Source organism: Temnothorax americanus, unplaced genomic scaffold (assembly GCF_048541705.1).
Source record: "Temnothorax americanus isolate GAGA-0224 unplaced genomic scaffold, ASM4854170v1 Scaffold210, whole genome shotgun sequence".
NCBI classification, from domain to species: domain Eukaryota; kingdom Metazoa; phylum Arthropoda; class Insecta; order Hymenoptera; family Formicidae; genus Temnothorax; species Temnothorax americanus.
In genome coordinates this window covers 11,671-31,959 of record NW_027509350.1, presented here as the reverse complement: position 1 = coordinate 31,959, position 20,289 = coordinate 11,671, and the positions used below count along the sequence as shown (strand labels likewise).

General features: G+C 39.8%; 1 long non-coding RNA gene across 1 annotated transcript; it reads right to left on the bottom strand.

The window, feature by feature from the left end:
* Positions 1–4,630: 4,630 nt before the first annotated feature.
* On the bottom strand, positions 4,631–16,110 carry LOC143897939 (uncharacterized). Its single transcript, XR_013257044.1, has 5 exons — positions 15,767–16,110; positions 15,146–15,337; positions 5,590–5,874; positions 4,818–5,430; positions 4,631–4,742 (listed from the first exon to the last, which is right to left on the bottom strand). It is a non-coding gene; the product is annotated as an uncharacterized LOC143897939 (long non-coding RNA).
* Between the last annotated feature and the right edge of the window lie 4,179 nt (positions 16,111–20,289).

Here is a 20,289-nt window from a genome sequence, read left to right as displayed (position 1 = left end):
TGGACGAGCCGTTCGAGGATCCGGTCGTAGAAGTCGAATGCACGTCGACGGATGTCGAGTTAATCACTTTCGCCTTACTTGATCTGCTGCGCAAAATTTGGAATCCTGAATGTTCGGCGTCGCGGAATTTGAGATTGTTGCTCGGAAGCGTCTCGAAGTACTTTACGACTACGAATCAGAATCAAACCAATTGCAACGTACATCGTACGCGCGAGGGCAGCAACATAAAGAGCGTCCTAACAGACCTATGTAAACCTGGCACCCGACTTTCAAAAAATTAATTTTTTTACTAAAAACGTTAGAATTTTTTTTGTAGTTGTTTGTAGTAACAAAAATTTCGTTTGTAGTTCAATACAATAAAAATTATAAACATTGAAAAAATGACTCGCACTTCACTTTGAGATATCTTAAATCCGCTTGCGCCATCTTCTTTAGAATCGTTTGTAGTTGTTTGTAGTGCTTTTCGTTTCGTTTGTAGTCGAACCGTTTAAAAATTACAACAATAAAAAAAAAAATAAAACCTAACGTTGTCATTTATTGAGATATCTCAAATCCGCTTGCGCCATCTTCTTCAGAATCGTTTGCAGTTGTTTGTAGTGCTTTTTTTTCGTCTGTAATTGCACCGTTCAAAAATTATTATATTTTTGCAATAAACAAAAAGATGTAACTTTGCCAATTTTGGAGATATCTCAAATTCGCTTGCGCCATCTTTTTCAGAATTGTTTGTAGTGCTTTTTTTTTCGTCCGTAGTTGCACCGTTCAAAAATTATTATATTTTTGCAATAAACAAAAAAATGCAACTTTGCCAATTTTGGGGATATTTCAAATCCGCTTGCGCCATCTTTTTCAGAATCGTTTGTAGTGATTTGTAGTGCTTTTCTTTTCGTTTGCAGTTGCATTGTTCAAAAGTTAGTATATTTATGGAATAAACGAAAAGTGTAACTTTGCCAATTTTTTTCATCGTCATTTATCTCTAAAACCTTAAAGTTTTATCGTTTTTATATTCGATAATTTCTAAACAACAAAATACATTGTTGCATGTATTATTGGGTCTAAATTCAGCGAAATCGGTGAAGAGGGAGCTCTCCTTCAGATTTACCATAACAATATTGCAGCCATATATATTGCCATTATTATTGTTTTCATAATTTATACACCGTTACACTCACACAAAATCAAGATCACTTTCCACGGTTTTTCTCCTCTCTCTCTTTATCTCATAGTTTTCTCGCCCGGATTTCACCATTCGACAAGAAAATTCTTGCCGAACGAACTCCCGTGAGATAACTCGCATTTACACTATGATGAAAGTTAGGGAATTAAAAGTTATGAGTTGGCTCGCATTTTCACCATAATGAAAGTTACAGAATTGACCCCCAGAATCGACCCCCAGGGGCGATGTTAGGGGATATGCACATATGTACATATACGTGTGTGTACTGCGCGAGTGCAGATAGTGCGTTTAGCGCGCTGTCAGCTGTCAGTCAGTTCGTCATAACCTATCTCGAGAGACATGGGCTGGGTTCCACTTATCGCTCACAACGCTCGCGAGCATCATTTCGTCCTTGTTTAAAGGCTATTCTACAATTGCGTAAGCGTGGTCGTAAGTGGTTGTAAGAGTGTTGTACGGCGTGGTTGTAGAGCGGTACTGCGGTTGTAAAGCGTGTTGTGGAAAATGGTTGAACTTCATCTTTAACATTTGACAAACAACAAGGATGAAATGATTCCACGAGCGTTGCGAACGATAAGTGGAACGCACCCATGGTAGTACGCGCGGAGCGAGACCGACCGTGATTCTTTACGCGACGCGACGATTAATTCAAGGTAATTGTTTTATTATGTAATTATCTCCTATAATTATCTTATTCTATATATTACTGTTACTTATTTTGGTATTTATTTAGAATAGCTACTGCACCTCAAATATCGATGAAATTAGGCTTAATCGATTCGTTTTTGCATAAAACGAAAGAATCTGGCAGAAAAATGCGGCGGTCTGCCCAACGAAGCGAGATATTTAACGTTAAAGTTGACGACTCTCAGGTTATGAAACCTGTCATACCGACGAGATGTAGCGACTGTGGTAGCGACATGAACATGCCCCGCGGCCACATGCGCATGCTCTGTCAGCTCTGTGGCCACATGCGCATGCTCCGTGTCCGCACGCGCATGCAAAAGTGCGCGAATTTGAAACGTATGCATACTTATAATGCATAAATATAAATATGTACTTTTTATATACGAACTTTTCTCTGCTTTAACAAATTATTTGTTAAATAATTTGTTAAAGCAGAGAATAGTTGGGGTATGAAAAGTACATATTTATATGTACAATGAATAGTTGGTATATAAATATGTACTTTTCGTATACCAACTATTCTCTGCTTTAACAAATTATTTCTGTTTCGTTAACTTCGACGCATAATATCTGTAGCAGAAATAATTTGTAAAGCAGAGAATAGTTGGTATACGAAAAGTACATATTTATATACCAACTATTCATTGTACATATAAATATGTACTTTTCATACCCCAACTATTCTCTGCTTTAACAAATTATTTAACAAATAGTTTGTTAAAGCAGAGAATAGTTGGTATATGAAAAGTACATATTTATATACCAACTATTCATTGTAAATATAAATATGTACTTTCCATATACCAACTATTCTCTGCTTTAACAAATTATTTAACAAATAATTTGTTAAAGCAGAAAATAGTTTGTATATAAAAAGTACATATTTATATTTATGCATTATAAGTATGCATACGTTTCAAATTCGCGCACTTTTGCATGCGCGTGCGGACACGGAGCATGCGCATGTGGCCGCGGGGCATGTTTCTGTCGCTACCACAATCGCTACATCTCGTCGGTATGACAGGTTTCATAACCTGAGAGTCGTCAACTTTAACGCTAAATATCTCGCTTCACAGGGCAGACCGCCGCATTTTTCTGCCAGATTCTTTCGTTTTATGCAAAAACGAATCGATTAAGCCTAATTTCATCGATATTTGAGGTGCAGTAGCTATTCTAAATAAATACCCTTATTTTACTGTTTATACTACGTTTATGTGAGTGTTTACATACAGGTTAACCTGTTATATTGACGGCAGGGAGCTGTACCGGGATTCTCTAACGTGCTATCGACAATTGTCGCTATCGTTAACTGTACTTATCGACAATTTTCGTTACGGGTTATTCTGTATCGAGCAGTTATCGACATCTCTCGTTAAGTCGAATCGTTAAGTATCGAAAATTGTCGCTATCGGTCGCTATGTTAACGATGGACCTTGGAAGTCTCGTTAACTGCTTATCGATATTTTACATTCGTTAATAATATATTATATTATTTGAATTACAATGTTCTGGCTATTTCAGCATATTTAACAAGGTAAGAGATAAATCAAATAAATAATAATATTTCTAATACACGTTATAACATTTAAAAAACCGTTATATTTGTTATGCGGCTTTCGTAACCAAGGATAACCTCAAACTTGTAGGCAGAATAATTAAATGATAAAAATTATCTGATATAACAAATATTACATATATTACATAAATTAAATATGGAAATACTTTTAACTAAATATATACATATACACAATACATAATTTTTTTCTTGTGTCTATGTATTCTCAAAGTTTATAAATTAAAATCTGAAGTAGTATCCTGCATATTTGCAACGCGTTTCAATATTACAAATACATTGAACAGTAAAATATATTTTTACAATAATTTATAACAACTTGTTTATGTTAAAATGATTATTCGTATAATCTCTCATGCGGTGGGAATATAAAATAAAAAAAATCATTTCAGTATCACTTTTTCTACTGTTTTTTTTTTTTTTTTTTACTTTATATTCGTACTGCCTGTATTTGTTGCATATTTGAAACGTTTACCGCAAAAGTAGCCTAGCTGCCAAAATTCAGCAATTTGGTTTCCTATTTTAAAGCGTTAATGGTTTCATAATTTATAAGTTAATAACTTATGAAACCATTAACGCTTTAAAATAGAAAACTAAACTGCCGAATTTTGGCAGTTTGGTCACTTTTGCGGTAAAGCGCTTCATTTTAGACATGTTTTTTTTACAGGTGACTCAGGATATCCATTAGAACCTTGGATGTTAACTCCTTTACCTCATGAGCCTGAAGAAACTCCACGATTTTTCTACAATGGGGCATTATGCAGTGCAAGAAATTGCGTGGAATGATTGTTTGGAGTTCTTAAAAGCACGTGGAGATGCCTTTCCAAGCACAGGGTCTTACAGTCTGAGCCTGGCTTTGCAGGAAGAATCGTTAATGCGTGTGCGGTTCTACACAACATGCGAATTACTGGCGGTATACTTGACGATGATCCGTTTGAAGAATACGCGAATGGAGATGTGCCCGGCATTCACATCGACGACGATGATAATTTGCGACCACTTGCACTCGCGCGTCGAATTCAAGATCGCCTTATTGTGGAAAGGTTTGGAAGATAAATTTTAAAATAAAATCCGTTATTTTATATTTATTATAAAATATATAATTTACTATTTAGGTGCAACATATTTTACTGTAATGTAATATAAGTGTAACATAAAATACATAATTTAATCATAATATATTATATTTTAACGTAACACGAAAACTTTGGTGCATACTTTATACAAATCATCACATTCTTTGGTTAATATCACGTATTGTATTGATTTGTCCCATTTGACTCTTGTCAAATCCTACTTCCTATACTCGGTCTGAAATTAAGTAATACTTATTAGATAATAATCGTATGACTTTCATAATTTATAACAAATTACGATATTTCTTACTTCTTAGTGAATATAGCTTGGCAATAAATTATCCAATACTTGTATTACTTTCTCCATTACTCGTATCCTATCCGTTTCGTACACAGCCTGTACATCTGCATTATTTGCTAACTTTGTAGCAGCTTTGGCCATTTCTGCCATAGCAAGAGCATTCGTCGTAGCTGCTTCTGCATGAGCTTTCGAGGCCTCGGCAAGTATCTGCACAATATTTTAAGAGATGACAATATACAATTATGTACGTACGACTTCGAAAAATTTTATTAATTCCGATTTTTGAGATTTTTCTTTTAGGACCATTCTGCAATACGTCGCAAACGCCTCGTTGTCAGTCACGAAGGATGACAACTGCTAGTTGAAAAGACAAGTACTCTTTCCGCTTGGCAAAGGATTGCCACAAACGAGAGTTGGCTCTTTTAATTTTATAATAACAGCAACTGGCAATCGGCAACCGGAAATAACACTTTTCAACAGTTGCCATCATTCGTAATTGGGGCAATTGCGACGTATTGTAGAATGGTCCTTACCATTATAGCATCGGCTTGCTTCTGAGCAATGTATTCAAATTGCTCTCTCGATGAATGAAACTGCTCAGTAGAATTTCGTACACGATTTACTGCAATTTTATATAAAAAAACATTATTATTAACATAAATAATTAAAACACGTAATAAAAAAGGCATCTTATAACGTTATTGTACAAAAATTGAAAACTATTAATTTTTCTAAATTTTCGTACAATGTTAATATATAACATTATTTATGTCTTTATTACATCTTCTTGAAAACACAGATGAACCGATGTTACGAGTAGTACTTGGTAGATCCGATGACTTGGAAGCAGAAAGTATGCATGGAGTCTTTTTCTTCGTCTGTTTCTTCAAGTATGAGGAAGCAATAGCAGTTTTCAGAGTCTGTTGAATTTCTGGATCAGCATCAATAACAATTGGAAGATTTTGTTGCACGAGGATGTTATCGTTGTCGGATGCACTTCCATCATCAAGTACAACATCGTCAATCGTAGCGATGTCGATGCCAATGTTAGTATCTAAAGGAATAACTGTAAATAAATAATATATTACAATTAATATAAATAAGTATATTTAGATTAAGGGCCACTATATAATGTATTAAATATTAATTAATCCATTTTTTTATAAAAACAAAGTAATAATTAAAATAGTTTACAGTACTAATGTGATAATCAACCTAAATTAGAAAGAATATATATGTATATGTTGTGACGTTGCGACCCGCCGCTTCGTGGCAGCGCCCCGTCGCCGTCACAAGGCGCGGAAATTTGCGCCCAGGGACGAGCCAGAGAGGCGACGACGAGATCTCCAGAGGCCAAAAATCGATATCGTTTCCGCGTTTTGACTATTCTCTTATTTTCATGTGTAATTATAATGCGCGCGGCGCCTCACCCACACCACGGCGAGTTTTCGAGGGAGTACCGATAACGAGAAGGGTCCGGGAGGACCAAGGACCGAGGAGGGGTGGCGAGAGCGGAAGCTACATGCGGAAGCGGCAAACGGGGCAGCGATGGACAAGGCCGTCGATAGCGGGGCCCCAGGTACCTGGGGAAAACCCAGCCTCAGCAATCTGCCTTCACGAAGTACCGGCCCGCGGGGTGACTGATCACCGCCCCGAGGTCAAACCGGAGGCACACCGGCTAGAACCAAGTCCAGTCCGCTGCCCAGGGACAAATTGAAGGAGTCGCTGCGCCGCCGAGGGACCATTGCGCGCCCCCGAAGGATCCACCTTACGCCGATCCTGCTTTAGAATATCGCGCGAGCTTGCAAGCTCGCTCTCGATTGGCACGCCCCTACGGAAGGGGGTGCCGCATCGATTCCGCTATCGAGCGAATCTAGCGAGACACTCTCTGGTCGTCCGTCGGCGAGTGCGAACGTTCTCTTTAAGATACGCAATATAGCCACCCCGAGTCGGGAAAATCGGTTACGCTGCGACGGTTCTCCGTACAAAGTGACGGCGAGGAGCCCTACGAGGAGACATCACATCGGTGAGGTTGCCCGCAGTAATTAATATCGGGATGTAAAGCCACGACGCCGCCCTCCGGTGCACGCTCTCGTCCGGGAAAACGTTGTAACATCGCGACGCGCACGGTCCCTTAAGACCGCGTATCGAATGGCGATCAACAGCGAGAGCGAAGGGCCTCGGGATGGTATCGTGGCCGCGGAATTGAGATAAAAACGCGATTGCGAGCCTCTGGAGATCGCGATAGATTCGTGGCAAAATCCGTTACTGCGAGTCCGTTTCGTATAATGTCCGCGCTCGTGTGTCTCGCGCCTTCCGTGTTCACGGCGTATCGGATTACCCAATATTACTTAGGTTGCATTGTAGCCCGCGTCGGCACCTCATTCGCGTTAATCGGCCGTCTGCGAGTGGCTAATTGCCTCAGAGAATCATGCGTGTTAGGATAGTTATGTTCGGATGCGTTGTTCGGTGATTGCGTGTTATTATTGCTCGCGGTAATCCCGCACATTTTTTCTCGCGTTCCTTCCAGTATTTCGCGCTACGCCGAGTGCCTCGGCGTCTCATTTTTGCGTTCGGAAATCACTGAGGACAGTGTATTGTATTCGCCCGAATGACTGGCGCTACCCTTGGTCATTTCTCGCGTTATATTAAGTCCGTATTTTCGCGTTTGTTATAGTATTCCGCGTCTCTTCGCGATCGCGCCAAAATTAATCTCGCGTTATTGTGTTGCGTTCGGTCCTCATTACGTTGGGACGTGGCTTACGCCACGATCCATACTTGCGTTAGGCTTAAGATAATTGGCGATAGAATTCTCGCGCGACTCCCGGCGTTGAGTTCACGCAATCCGAGCGTGAGGTATTGTCCTTTCGCGATCTGTCCTGCGAGATCTTATTTTCTATTTCCGTGATTATTTCGTGTTTACCGTCAATGTTCTATATTACTTGTAAGTTTCGTCATACTGTATCTCTCTGATCTAATCGCCGCGCCTTCTGCGCGTTACTATACGATAACGCAGTACTTTGTTCATTCTGGTGTCCGCGCTACCATTATTTCTTTTTGTTTTATTTCTGACGCTCGCGCGATTGATTATATGATTTGTCTGATTGACCGATGCCAAATCGGCCTTTATTGTTTCACGCGCGAATTTCTAACGAATAAATGTTATTTTGATTTATTAATTGCTTGAGTTCGGGACCTTATTTATGGCGTGTCACCCCGCCGAATATTGCGGAATATTTAGGTCGAGCTAGCCGATTCCTCGCACATCCGCACGTCTCGCTTTGCGTCTCGTTTTTGGGTTTTCTTTCACGATTTCGCGGACGCGCGTTGACGCGTCTGGCGCCCAACGGTAAATTCGTTTCGCGAAGTGTCGGAGGTGCGAGGGAATCGTCGAAGAGGCCCGTCATCCCGCTCTCCTTACTCCTTTTGATCCGGCCCACGTCCCGGAGCGGTCCGGGAGTGAAAAAGTCGTGACAATAAATATGCTTTTTTTTAAATAATTTTCAGGTTCTAAAGATAATGACATAATGATCCATTGATACTTAGATCGGGTCTACAATTTGGTCGTTAGTCGTGCGTCGTAAGAAACTGACCAACCACAGTCGAATTTGAGAAGAATAATCAACTGTGACTGGTCAATTTCTTACGACTCACGACTTACGACACCTATTATAGACCAGACTTTAAGCTGCTTGTTAAGTCTTCGGAAATTTCTTGGACTAGGATATAATTGATAATTGTGTTTAAATCAAAACAATTACAATGATTTTATGTAATAATTTATGTAGGAAGAAAGATGGTATCCAATGTTTCGAAGTATATAAAAACAATATAATGTTTATTATAGGATGAGAATAACAGAATATGAGAGATACAAAAGGAACGTTAACACTCTCGCTCGATCTACGCTGAGGCTGAGCCTCGGCCTCGTTCAAATTCCGAAACTACACACGACGCGAAACGTTACAATTCGACTTCTCGGCTCGAAGGCTTCTCTGTTACTATTCCCTGGGCAACGAACGCCCTTTTCTCGCTTGCTTTCGAAAAACGACTCTCCACAAATTAACGTTCTGTTGTCATTAGACAATCGACTCTCTAATAGATTCTTCGCATGGCAACACGGCATCGCGACACGCGCGCGACACGCGCGCGACACGCGATACACACACATCTGCGCTAACACAACTTGATACATTTCAATACTACACTCGGCCATTCTGCCATCACAATTGTCCTCAAGTGTGGTTACTCTTGGTCAGAATTCTCCGCATCATCCACCCAAGGTTTCATATGGTCCGCTGACGTAGAGGTCCGTAGGGGACCTTCATGTTCTCCGATCTTACTCACTAAATATCTATTATTACGCAGACAATTTTTGATAGCATAAGGGTCTAAGTATTTTGGCATTAATTTCATTCCGGGTCCGAATTGAGTTCGCTTTATCGCTACCAAATCGTTCTCCTCGTATCGCTTGGGTTCTTTACGTCTCTTATTGTAATATCTCCAATTCTCCTGTTGAACTTTAAGAATATTTTGCTTCGCTAAAAGTCGTATTTCGTCTTTTTCATTCTAAAAAATAGTAGCTAACTCCGAATCAATTAATTCTTTAACTCGCGGGTTACTCTTAAGGCGCATATGCGTTCCTAAAAGTAAGTTAAACGGTGTAAATCCCGTGCTTCTACTCGGTCTACTCGGTATCGAATTTATGTACTGTTGCGCAATATCTAAATACTTAAACCATTCATCTGATTTGGGCGAAGTCAATTTAGTCAGCAAAGGTATCAAAGTTCGGTTGATTCTTTCTACTTGACTATTAGATCGCGGTACGCCAGTCGTGATAAGTACGTGCTCGATATTCTCTTGCTTACAATATTCTTTAAACTCCTAAGATGAAAAGGCGGTGCCTCTATCAGAAATAATCCGTCTCGGATTTCCAAAAATCACAGCCTGTTTTTTAAGTCGATCTATTACGTCTGATAAACATGTACTTTTAACGGCGTAAAACCAAACAAATTTACTGAACGCGTCTACTACTACAAGGATATGTCGATAATTCTTTTTCGTAGACGGCAAAGGACCCAAGTGATCGATATGATAAGTATCCAACGGTACACTGCCTTTATCGATCGTATGTAGCCAACCGTCTTGTTTACCTTTATTTCGTTCCGCTAAAATACGTTCAACACAATTAAATACTACCTTCTCGATTTTTGCACGCATATTTGCAAACCAGTAATCTTTTCTTACTAACAGCTCTGTTTTGTTAGTCGAGAAATGCCCTTGTTCATGAGCTCGCCGTATTATTTGTAACTGCATAAGCTTCGGTACCACTAATCGCACATCGTTATCACACAATCTAAATAATAGTCCGTCACGCATAATATAATCTTTGGTAGAACCACGATTCGCTAAATCGATAATTTATCGCACTTTGCTATTGTTCGAGATTCCGTTACCGTTGCGCCGCCCGATCAGATGGCAGCATCGATCGGATATCGGCTCCGCATCACCGCGGTAGTTCGCGCCCCTACGGGCGCGCTCATCGCCAACGTTTTCCTCGCGATCGAGGCAATTGTGTAAATGGCCGCGCAGTGATCAGACGCACGATGTGTGCTCTGTGCATCTTGATTGTGACTATACACATTGAAGTGCCCACCGCAGTGATTACAGCTGCTGAGATACTGCATCAACATGTAAAGCGACCACACATCCAGCTCTACTCAGGATACATCAACACGACGACTCAGGCTCACATGTGCGCGAGTGCCGACCGCCACGTGTCTCACCGGCTCACGGGCGATTCATCGAAGAGGACGGCAATTAATATAACTGCTTCGCCCACTCACGAACGATACACAAAGACTTCTTATACAAGGACTTCTTATGCTTAGTAAAATCCGAAAGACTGCCCACCACCCTCAGGTCAGACTGTATATATCTCTTCTCATATTAAAGACGGCTCAGACTGTGGTCTGAGTTACACAAAAGATAAAGTGAATAATTAGAGAACACCTTCCACGCGCGTCCTTCTCATCCCGCTTCCATCGTCGGGATTAATCAGCGATTTCGCGAACAGCTATCTTTACTCTGCGCTTTCTTTAATTTAACAATTAATCCTTCATTGTCTTCATCTATCGCAAATACATTCGGTAATGGGTTACGACTAAGCGCATCTACATGGGTCATGCTTTTCCTTGCCCGATGTTCGATCGTATACGAGAATTCCTCGAGAAGCAATGCCCATCTCGCTACTCTAATACATAAATTTTTCTTATTCATCGTTAACGTAAACGCGCGACAATCCGTAACAATTTTAAATGGAATACCTAACACATAGACTATAAATTTCTGCAATGCTTTCACTATCGCAAGGACTTCAAGTTCGTAGCTATGATACTTTTCTTCGGCTTCCGTGGTTTTCCCACTCGCATAATACACTGGGTGAAACATTCGATCGTCGCTATTACGTTGCATTAAAATAGCACCGTACCCGTATTTAGATGCGTCTGTATGTAGCTCTGTTTCGCGATTCGGGCTGTACAATTGCAATACCGGTTTATCGCTTAATAACCTTTTAAGTTCACGGAAAGCAGTTTTTTCTTTTTCACCAAAATGAAACGGTACATTCGCTCTTAACAAATTCGTCAACGGACGTGCAATCAATGAATATCCTAATATAAAATTTCGAAAATAACTCGTGAGGCCGATAAAACTTTGCACCTGCTTTACAGTACTCGGTTCCGGAAATCGCAACACAGCTTCCGTTTTACGCGGGGAGGGGCGGATAGTTCCGCTCTCGACAACATGTCCTAAGTATTCAACACTCTTTTGCAAAAAACAACATTTACTCCAATTAATAATTAGCACGCATTCAGCGGCTGTCTTTAATACAATCTTTAATTGTCTCAAGCCTTCTTCGTCTGACGACGGAATGATAACATCATCTATATAACTCGAAGCAACATTTGATTGAATAAGTACTCTAAGTACCGCATTAATATATTTTTGAAAAACTGCGGGTGAGTTACACAATCCGAAAGGAACTACTAAAAATTCGTATTGCCCATCTGCACTGGTATGATAAATGAGGTATATTTACGACTGTCCTCGTCCAGTGGTACGTGAAAAAATCCGTTCTTAAGATCAAGAGTGGTAAAAATTTTGGCATCTTGTAACGAATCTATTTGATCTTCGATAAGCGGTAATGGAAATCGATCTTTCACAATCTTCGTATTAAGTTCTTTATAGTCTACACATAATCGCGTCGCGCCGTTTTTTTTTCTTAACTAGTATTACCGGACTTGCGTACTCAGATAATGATGGCTGTATAATGTCGTCCCGCAACCATTCTTTAATATGCGCGTTTACTTTGTCTTTTTCCGCTTTGGATAATCGTCGCGGTCGCTGATACACAGGTTGATCATCCTTGATTACAATCGTTATTTTAATGCATACGTCGCGAGTTTTTACGGGCTTATATGCTTCAATTAAATTTTCAACTTCGCGCCTATGCTCTTTATTCGCGATATTTAATACGTCAACTTCGTTTATTCCGCAGTCGTAATCGATACTTAAGATTTCGGGAACAACGTCAGTCTCTTGTACCGTTTTTTCTATTTTCGCAATCGTTACTTCTCCTTCTCTTGCTCTAAGATCTATGGTGTTCAAAAAATCCGCACCGATCAATAATTCATGCTGCATTAGATCGTCGGGAATTACATAAATGTCTATTGAGAATCTATTATCATCGACAACCAAATTCGCGGAAAATCTACCTAACGTTATGTTATTCGGCGCTCCTACTCCACGAAAACGTATTTCACCTTGCTCGAACGGCGGTGAGTCTAATTTAATATACTTGTCTTCTCGCATCAAAGTCAAATCTATACCAGTGTCTATTAACGCGGTGGTCTTGAATCCGTTTACTAAAACTTTCTTTCGATATTTTTTACGCGCGGATCTCGACACGCTACACACTTCTTTCGGCACGACTTTCGAAGTATGTTTTTTTGGACACTGCGCGGCCACATGTCCATACTCACGGCACTCGAAACACTTTACGCCTTTTTCTTTCGTCGAACACTCTGCTGCGAGATGCGTCGCTGCACCACAGGAATGGCATCTTCTTCTCTGATGGCCGTCTTTCTGCGTTGTAGTCGTAGCTACACCTCCTTCGTCGCTGGGCTTGGCAAATCGCTTCTGGTCGCCGTTCTTTGGGATTGCGCCGTTATCCGTCTTTCCTCGTAACATTACTTTGTCAAACGTTTTTCGTAACAAGGCTGCCAAATTAAATCTTTGAATGCGCGCCTGATCACGAAACGTCGGGTCCGGAATTCCGTCTATGAGATAGTCCACCATGTCCTCTAGGCCGATGGGTACTCGATTCGCAAGTACCATTTTCTCATGGAAGTACTCGCTGAAACTTTCACCTCGTTTCCAGGAACGTTCTTCAAATTTCTTCCGCAAAGCCACTCTGCTCGGTCGATGGAAGAACATCGTTCTCATCTGCGCTAACAAATCTTCAAGATTCATCTAAAGAATTTCGGGCTTTGGATAGAACCACTCGCTCGCCTTGCTTTTCAGTCTCTTGCCCACTAAAATTTTTGCTTCGCTTTCATCAAGTTCGTATGTCGTCTTCAATAATTGCATTTGCCGTTCCCATGTTTGGTAGCAGTCGTTGTTTCCATGGAAGGGACTTAACAAATCCGCGATAGCTTGAACGTCCGTTCTAGGCCGCCTTGACTCGGTTACCGACGACGCTCTCGATGAATTGCCGTCCACTGGCTGATTTCGCTGTTGAATATGAAGCAACTCTATCTCCTTGCGCGCCAACGCGAGCTCTCGTTCGGCTAACTCTGCTTGTTTCCTCGCGAGTTCCAACTCACGTTGATCGCACTGCACTGATCCGGAAGGCATTCCAGCAGCGGCTGCATCGGTTTCACGGGCATCATCTTCTCGTCTTTCTTTGTCCGAAATCCACGAGCCGTTCGGGTCTTTTTCCATAAGCCTGTTAAACAACTCGGTTTTTGTCCCGGTTGTAATCAAACCTAAGGACTTGCATTTATCTCTCAACGCTTGCGCTGAGAAATCGTCAACCATTTTCATCGTACGGTTTCACAAGCACATCACACGTTCACAGATCATACCAATAGAGTTTTGTTTCTCTCTCAATCCTGGTTCTGGCTTTCTCAATCCCGGACGAGCCCCCAAGTTTGTAGGAAAAAAGATGGTATCCAATGTTTTGAAGGATATAAAAACAGTATAATGTTTATTATATGATGAGAATAACAGAATATGAGAGATACAAAAGGAACGTTAACACTCTCGCTCAATCTACGCTGAGGCTGAGCTTCGTTCAAATTCCGAAACTACACACGATGCGAAACGTTACAATTCGACTTCTCGGCTCGAAGGCTTCTCTGTTACTATTCCCTGGGCAACGAACGCCCTTTTCTCGCTTGCTTTCAAAAAACGACTCTCCACAAATTAACGTTCTGTTGTCATTAAACAATCGACTCTCTAATAGATTCTTCGCATGGCAACACGGCATCGCGACACGCGCGCGACACGCGATACACACACATCTGCGCTAACACAACTCGATACATTTCAATACTACTTTTATGAAGTGTTAAATATATTTATTTTTGTCGATTATAAAAATAGAGTCTTTCTCTTTCATATTTATTTTTATTTTATTATTAATTTATTCTCTTTTAATATTAATAAAAATGACTATCTATATCTCCGTTCGACGTTTTCGGGCTCTTTTGCAAATTTTCTTGCAGAAGAGTATTGCGAACTTGTGGGATGTCCTCCAATGTTAACAAATTTCCACGGATTAGCTCATTTTGTAAAGACTATATAAACATGGAAAAAAGGCATATATTATGTAGTAAGCAATTATATACTTTATATTATATGTAGGTAGATATATTTTTTTAAATAGTTCAAATCTCATCTGCTATTGTCAGACAAATTGTTGAAATTGTTATTAATTGAATGCTCCATATATAATAATTTTACAATAAATATTTACAAAACATATACAGTTTATATAAACGTATAAATATATTTTCGAAAAAATTAATTTTACTATTATTCGTCCCCCTCCAACCATAAAATTTTGTCCTGTGTACACACACACACACACACACACACACGCGCGCGCGCGCGCGCACACACGCACGCGCGCACACACACACACACACACGCACACACACACACGCACACACGCACACACACACACACACACACACACACGCACACGCACACGCACACACATATACATATATATATATGTATACATGTATACGTATATATGTATATGTACATACCTCCTCTTCCGGAATATTTTCAGCACAATCTTTACTTCCTTCAATATATTCTACGCCGACTATTCCAATAACTCGCAGTTCCATTTCAGATAATTCTGCAGATTGCTTGATGGACTTGTTTCCTGTCATTCCCTTGGCTTTTCTCAAATTGCGTGCCTTCAGAGAAGTACGACTTTTTAGGTATCTCCATACCTAAACATGTACAATTATTTTTTATTTTATTCTTGTTTATAAAAAAGTATAACCAAATCCAAATTTAAATTAAATGCATAACTAAAGTTGTAATAAAAATTACTTCAAAAGGAACAATGAAACTATTAGCCTTAAGGCTGGTTTATGCAGGCCGTAACCGTTGATTTAACCCATAAGTCCTAAGAAATTGGCCAATCACAGATTATTCTTTTTACATTCGACTATGATTGGTCAATTTGTTAGGGTTTACGGCTTAAATCGATCTGTTACGGCCTACATAAACCAGCCTTTACTATGTTAATTAACTCTCTAAAATTAATTGTGCATGCTGTTTATTTATATAATACATTTTGTTATTATGTAAATAATTTTTTTAATGCGAAATACTCGCAAATTTTTTTTTTGAATAATGTAATATTATACACGTACCACTTGCTATTGTTCAGCAGTTTTTGTAGCTCCTTCAACATTATTTAATTCTGCAGCTAGCTTTGCCCACTTTTTTTGTGTGTCTTCTTTTCCATGTAAGGAATTAAATTTCCCTTCAGCAAGGCCTTTGTTTAAATAAAAGAAATCCAATATTTTTGTATATTGGATTATTGTTGTCCGGGAACTTCGTGCTTTCTTGTTATAAAAGTATAAATATAAATTATTTTGTTTTTCTAGAGAAAAAATACTATTGGATTAGTAAAAAAAATTGGAACGATTAATGTACTATACTAGATTTGAATAGTTTTTCAATTACTTCCAATCGTTTTTTCGCGCGAGTTTAATTGTATGTTTTCATAACCCCAGCGAGAAATGACCCGTCTATAGAGGTCTAATCGACGTTTATACGCAGCGAGAAATGACCCGTCGAATCGACGTCTATCGACGTCTATAGACGTTTAATTAGACGTCTTTAGACGTTGATTCGACGGGTCATTTCTCGCTGGGTAGACGGGTCATTTCTCGCTGGAAACGGATATATTTTATTTTCTACATAAAACACTGTAACGATGCACCCCCGAACATACATCGTTCCGGCGCAAACACCTCGCCGAAGCCACCCCGCCGACCACCCGCGGGGTGAAGACCGGGCACGGTGTGCCCATATTTTTAATTGTTTGAACATGTAATATTAGGAAGTACGCGAACGGACTTAACGCGGCAACCGCCTCACCGCGCCGAGCGGTGCCGAAGGCGGCCGAACACCGCCGAACGCGATCGCAGCGTCGGGACGCCGTAACCACCGATCGTTCCGCCGCACCGTCCCAGCGCTCGCGATCGCCGTCGCTACCCCCACCACGCCGCGACGCCGCAGCGACGCCGCCGCGACGCGTATATAAGCCCGGCGTCGCTGGCACAGAACGCGATTCCCGATCACCCGTCTTTCCGACAACACCGATCCTGAATTCCTGCCCTAAGCCAGTCCGAACGTAAGGTAGAGCGCCTTTGGCATTCTCTGTCTTCGCCGAGTGTGTCTCGGCAAAGGACCAGCTTCTCTCTATTATCCAAAGCATCCTGGATTCCTGCACTAAGCCAGTCCGAACGTAAGGTAGAGCGCCTCTGGCATTCTCTGTCTTCGCCGAGTGTGTCTCGGCTAAACGACCAGCTTTGCGCAGTTATCCGAATCACCCGAAGCCTGTCCGGACAAGAGGATAGTGCGCCTCCGGCATTCTCTGTCTTCGCCGAGTGTGTCTCGGCTAAACGACCAGCTTTGCGCAGTTATCCGAATCACCCGAAGCCTGTCCGGACAAGAGGATAGTGCGCCTCTGGCATTCTCTGTCTTCGCCGAGTGTGTCTCGGCCGGCGACCCGCTTCAACCGCGTTACCCACGCTTCGCGATCCATATCGCCGCCGCGCCTCGCGCCATTTTTCCGCGCTCCGGGCCAATCGTATACTTCCAGTAAGAAAAAACTTTACAAAAATTATAAATTTAAGAGGTTACCAATTTAAATATACCAATTTAAATGGAACAATTTAAATCCCCACCTTCCCAGTAAACAAAAAAGGATTGAAAGCGTCAAAACTTGGATAGGACTATCCAAAGTATACGATTGAAGATTTTGTTGAGGAGTTTTTTTGTTAACTTTAATAGGTATGTATATCATTATTTCATTAATTATTTTTATATTCTATGATTGTACACAGCCAAGTAAAAGAATAAGGATTGAAATTTCAAGTCTACTGAAAATATGTGTGAATTTTGGAATTTGCATCTCTGTAAATGTACATTGCAGAAATGCTTCCAGAGCATATTTTAAATGCCCTATTTTTTGCTGAAATAGAAGAAGATAGGCGTCAGGATATTTTAACATATCGGAATAAGAGGCATTTGTTAAGAGACGCAAGTGATCCATTTGTTATGTGCGAATCACAATTCATAGAACTTTTCCGCTTAAATAAGGGAATGGTTCAATACCTCATTGAAGAGTTACGCCCACATATGTCTGTCCCTGCACATGGAAGATCCGTAGCTCCAGAATTGAAGATATTGGCTGTGCTTCATTTCTATGCTACAGGAAGCTACCAGAGGTCAATTGGGCAGAATTTTTTGTTCCCAACCGCTCAGTCAACGATGTCGGGATATGTCGCTATGGTGACTTATTTGATATGTAGACACCTAGGGCAGAGATGGATTGTGTTCCCGACTGACCGAAGGATCATTGAAGAAAAAAAGAGAACATTTCTTCAATCATTCGGATTTCCGGGCACGATAGGCGCAATAGACGGGACGCATATTGCGTTGATAACCCCAGCAGAAGAGGAACATAATTACTTGAATAGAAAGGGCTTCCACTCAAAAAAAGTGCAAATTGTAAGTTAAATATATACGCAACCGGACATAAAATGAATGACTTCATTATATACAGGCTTATTTATCATAAAAACAATTTGATATATTGTAATATATTGCAGATCTGTGATGCTGATTTAAATATTCTCAACGTGAATCCGCGACACGCAGGTGCAACACACGACTCCTACATATGGAGGAATTCTGCAATTCTTGAACATTTACGTAACAATTACGAGCACGGTAAGGTACAAAAGTCATACATACATGTACATATACATATACATATACATATATATATGTCGTAGGGTGGATTCCAGGACCATTTTATATGTTTACTGGTTAGTTCCAGGACTTTTTGTAACTTTGAGGTCAGGCATGGAAATTTTTTATGTCGTGCGTTTATTTCCAGGACTGTCCTGGAAGTACACAAATATATCATTCGATAAATTCCAGGACTCTTTCTCAGGACTGTCCTGGAAGTATGGAAAATATATAATTCAGTAACTTCCAGGACGCGTCCTGGAAGTATGGAAAATATATAATTCAGTAACTTCCAGGACGCGTCCCCTAGAAGTATGGAAAATATATAATTTGATGAATTCCAGGACTTTCTGTTCTTTTAATATACAGTGTGTCTCAAAAGTCCCAGAACAATCAAGCATGGCAATAAAGAAGCACTATCATGAAAAATGTATCAAATAAAAGAGATTTTAGGGTTTCACAGGGAGTAATTATTTAGTATAGAGAAACTAGCCCCAACGACCTTGACCTGTATAATTGTGATTTTATTGTATGTGTTTGCAACTTTCTATGCAAAGCAAAGTTGTCCCATGTCTCTTAATGTTTTTGGTATGAGATTTATAAAAATATATTAATAAATACATTTATACAACGCAAAGTGAGATTCACTACTCATCCTTGTTTTCCACATAAAACAAAGTTTATAAACTATTCATATCTAAAATAATTAAAATGTTATAATAATTGTATTTCTATTATAATATTATGATTCAAATTTGCGTGCTTTATGTTACGAATGCTCACATTGTTAAGGCCTCCGCACAATGAAAAATATAAGGAACAAAGCGATTAGAAATAAGAAATGAGGAATAAAGCTGGTATAGCATTAATACACGGCTTCCGATAGGTTAAAAATCTATTGCCTGTGTTATTCCCTGTTTCTGTTGTTTGTATTTTTTATCGTGCATCCAACTTTATTCTTGATTCTTTAATCCTAATCGCTAATATCTGTTTCTTGTTCCTTATACTTTTCGTTGTGCGGAAGTCTTTATATGCCATTGATACCTAACCTTAAACTTTATTTATCACAATTAAGGCCTGTTTTATTATTTCATATAGTAATTACTATAAGCATTATAATGTAATTTTAGAAGTAAGAAATCACGTATTATATATTTTCACATACATTAAAATAAATTATTTCTACACATATATAATTATTAGCATAATTATTTATTTTAATTTTTCAAATTTTATTTCAAGGACAGTAAAATATTGGGTTCTACTCCACAATTAGGGCCTATACGAGAAATTAATTAGGAAAAGATAAAATTTACCCAGCCAGAAATGACCCGTCTTTCGACGTCGATTAGACGTCGATTCGACGTCGAAAGACGGGTCATCTCTGGCTGGGTATGTATTCTTGCTTCCTGAATCGAAAACTGTTGATAAAATTTGGGTTGCTTGTAATTTCTAAGATATTGTCATAAAAATTTGAAAAAATGCGGTAAATATTTAGTATTAGAGAGCTACCCCCAATTTCCATAATTTTGTAACATGTTGTCAAGGACATGACCCTGAGTAACTTTTTCTTATAACTTAATCGGGGGTCATTTGCTTATTTAAAAGTTATGAACAAAAACAGTTAAAAATATATGAATTTGTCAATGCTAAGGGAAGTAATTTGCTGATATGTGTATATAAGTACACATATGTGTATATAAGTACACATATAAGCGGGAAAGGGGCCAACGCAGGCAGGGGTGGGTGAGGGTGGACCTTGTTTCGCCTGGAAAGTTGAAAACCCGAACCATATAATGATAGACCTCGTTTCGCTTTATAAGCAGAGGTAGAGTGGACCTCGCTTTGCATGGAAAGTATAATGCTGTTCAGAAAACCATTTACGCGCAAGGAGAGTGCCCGTTAGGAG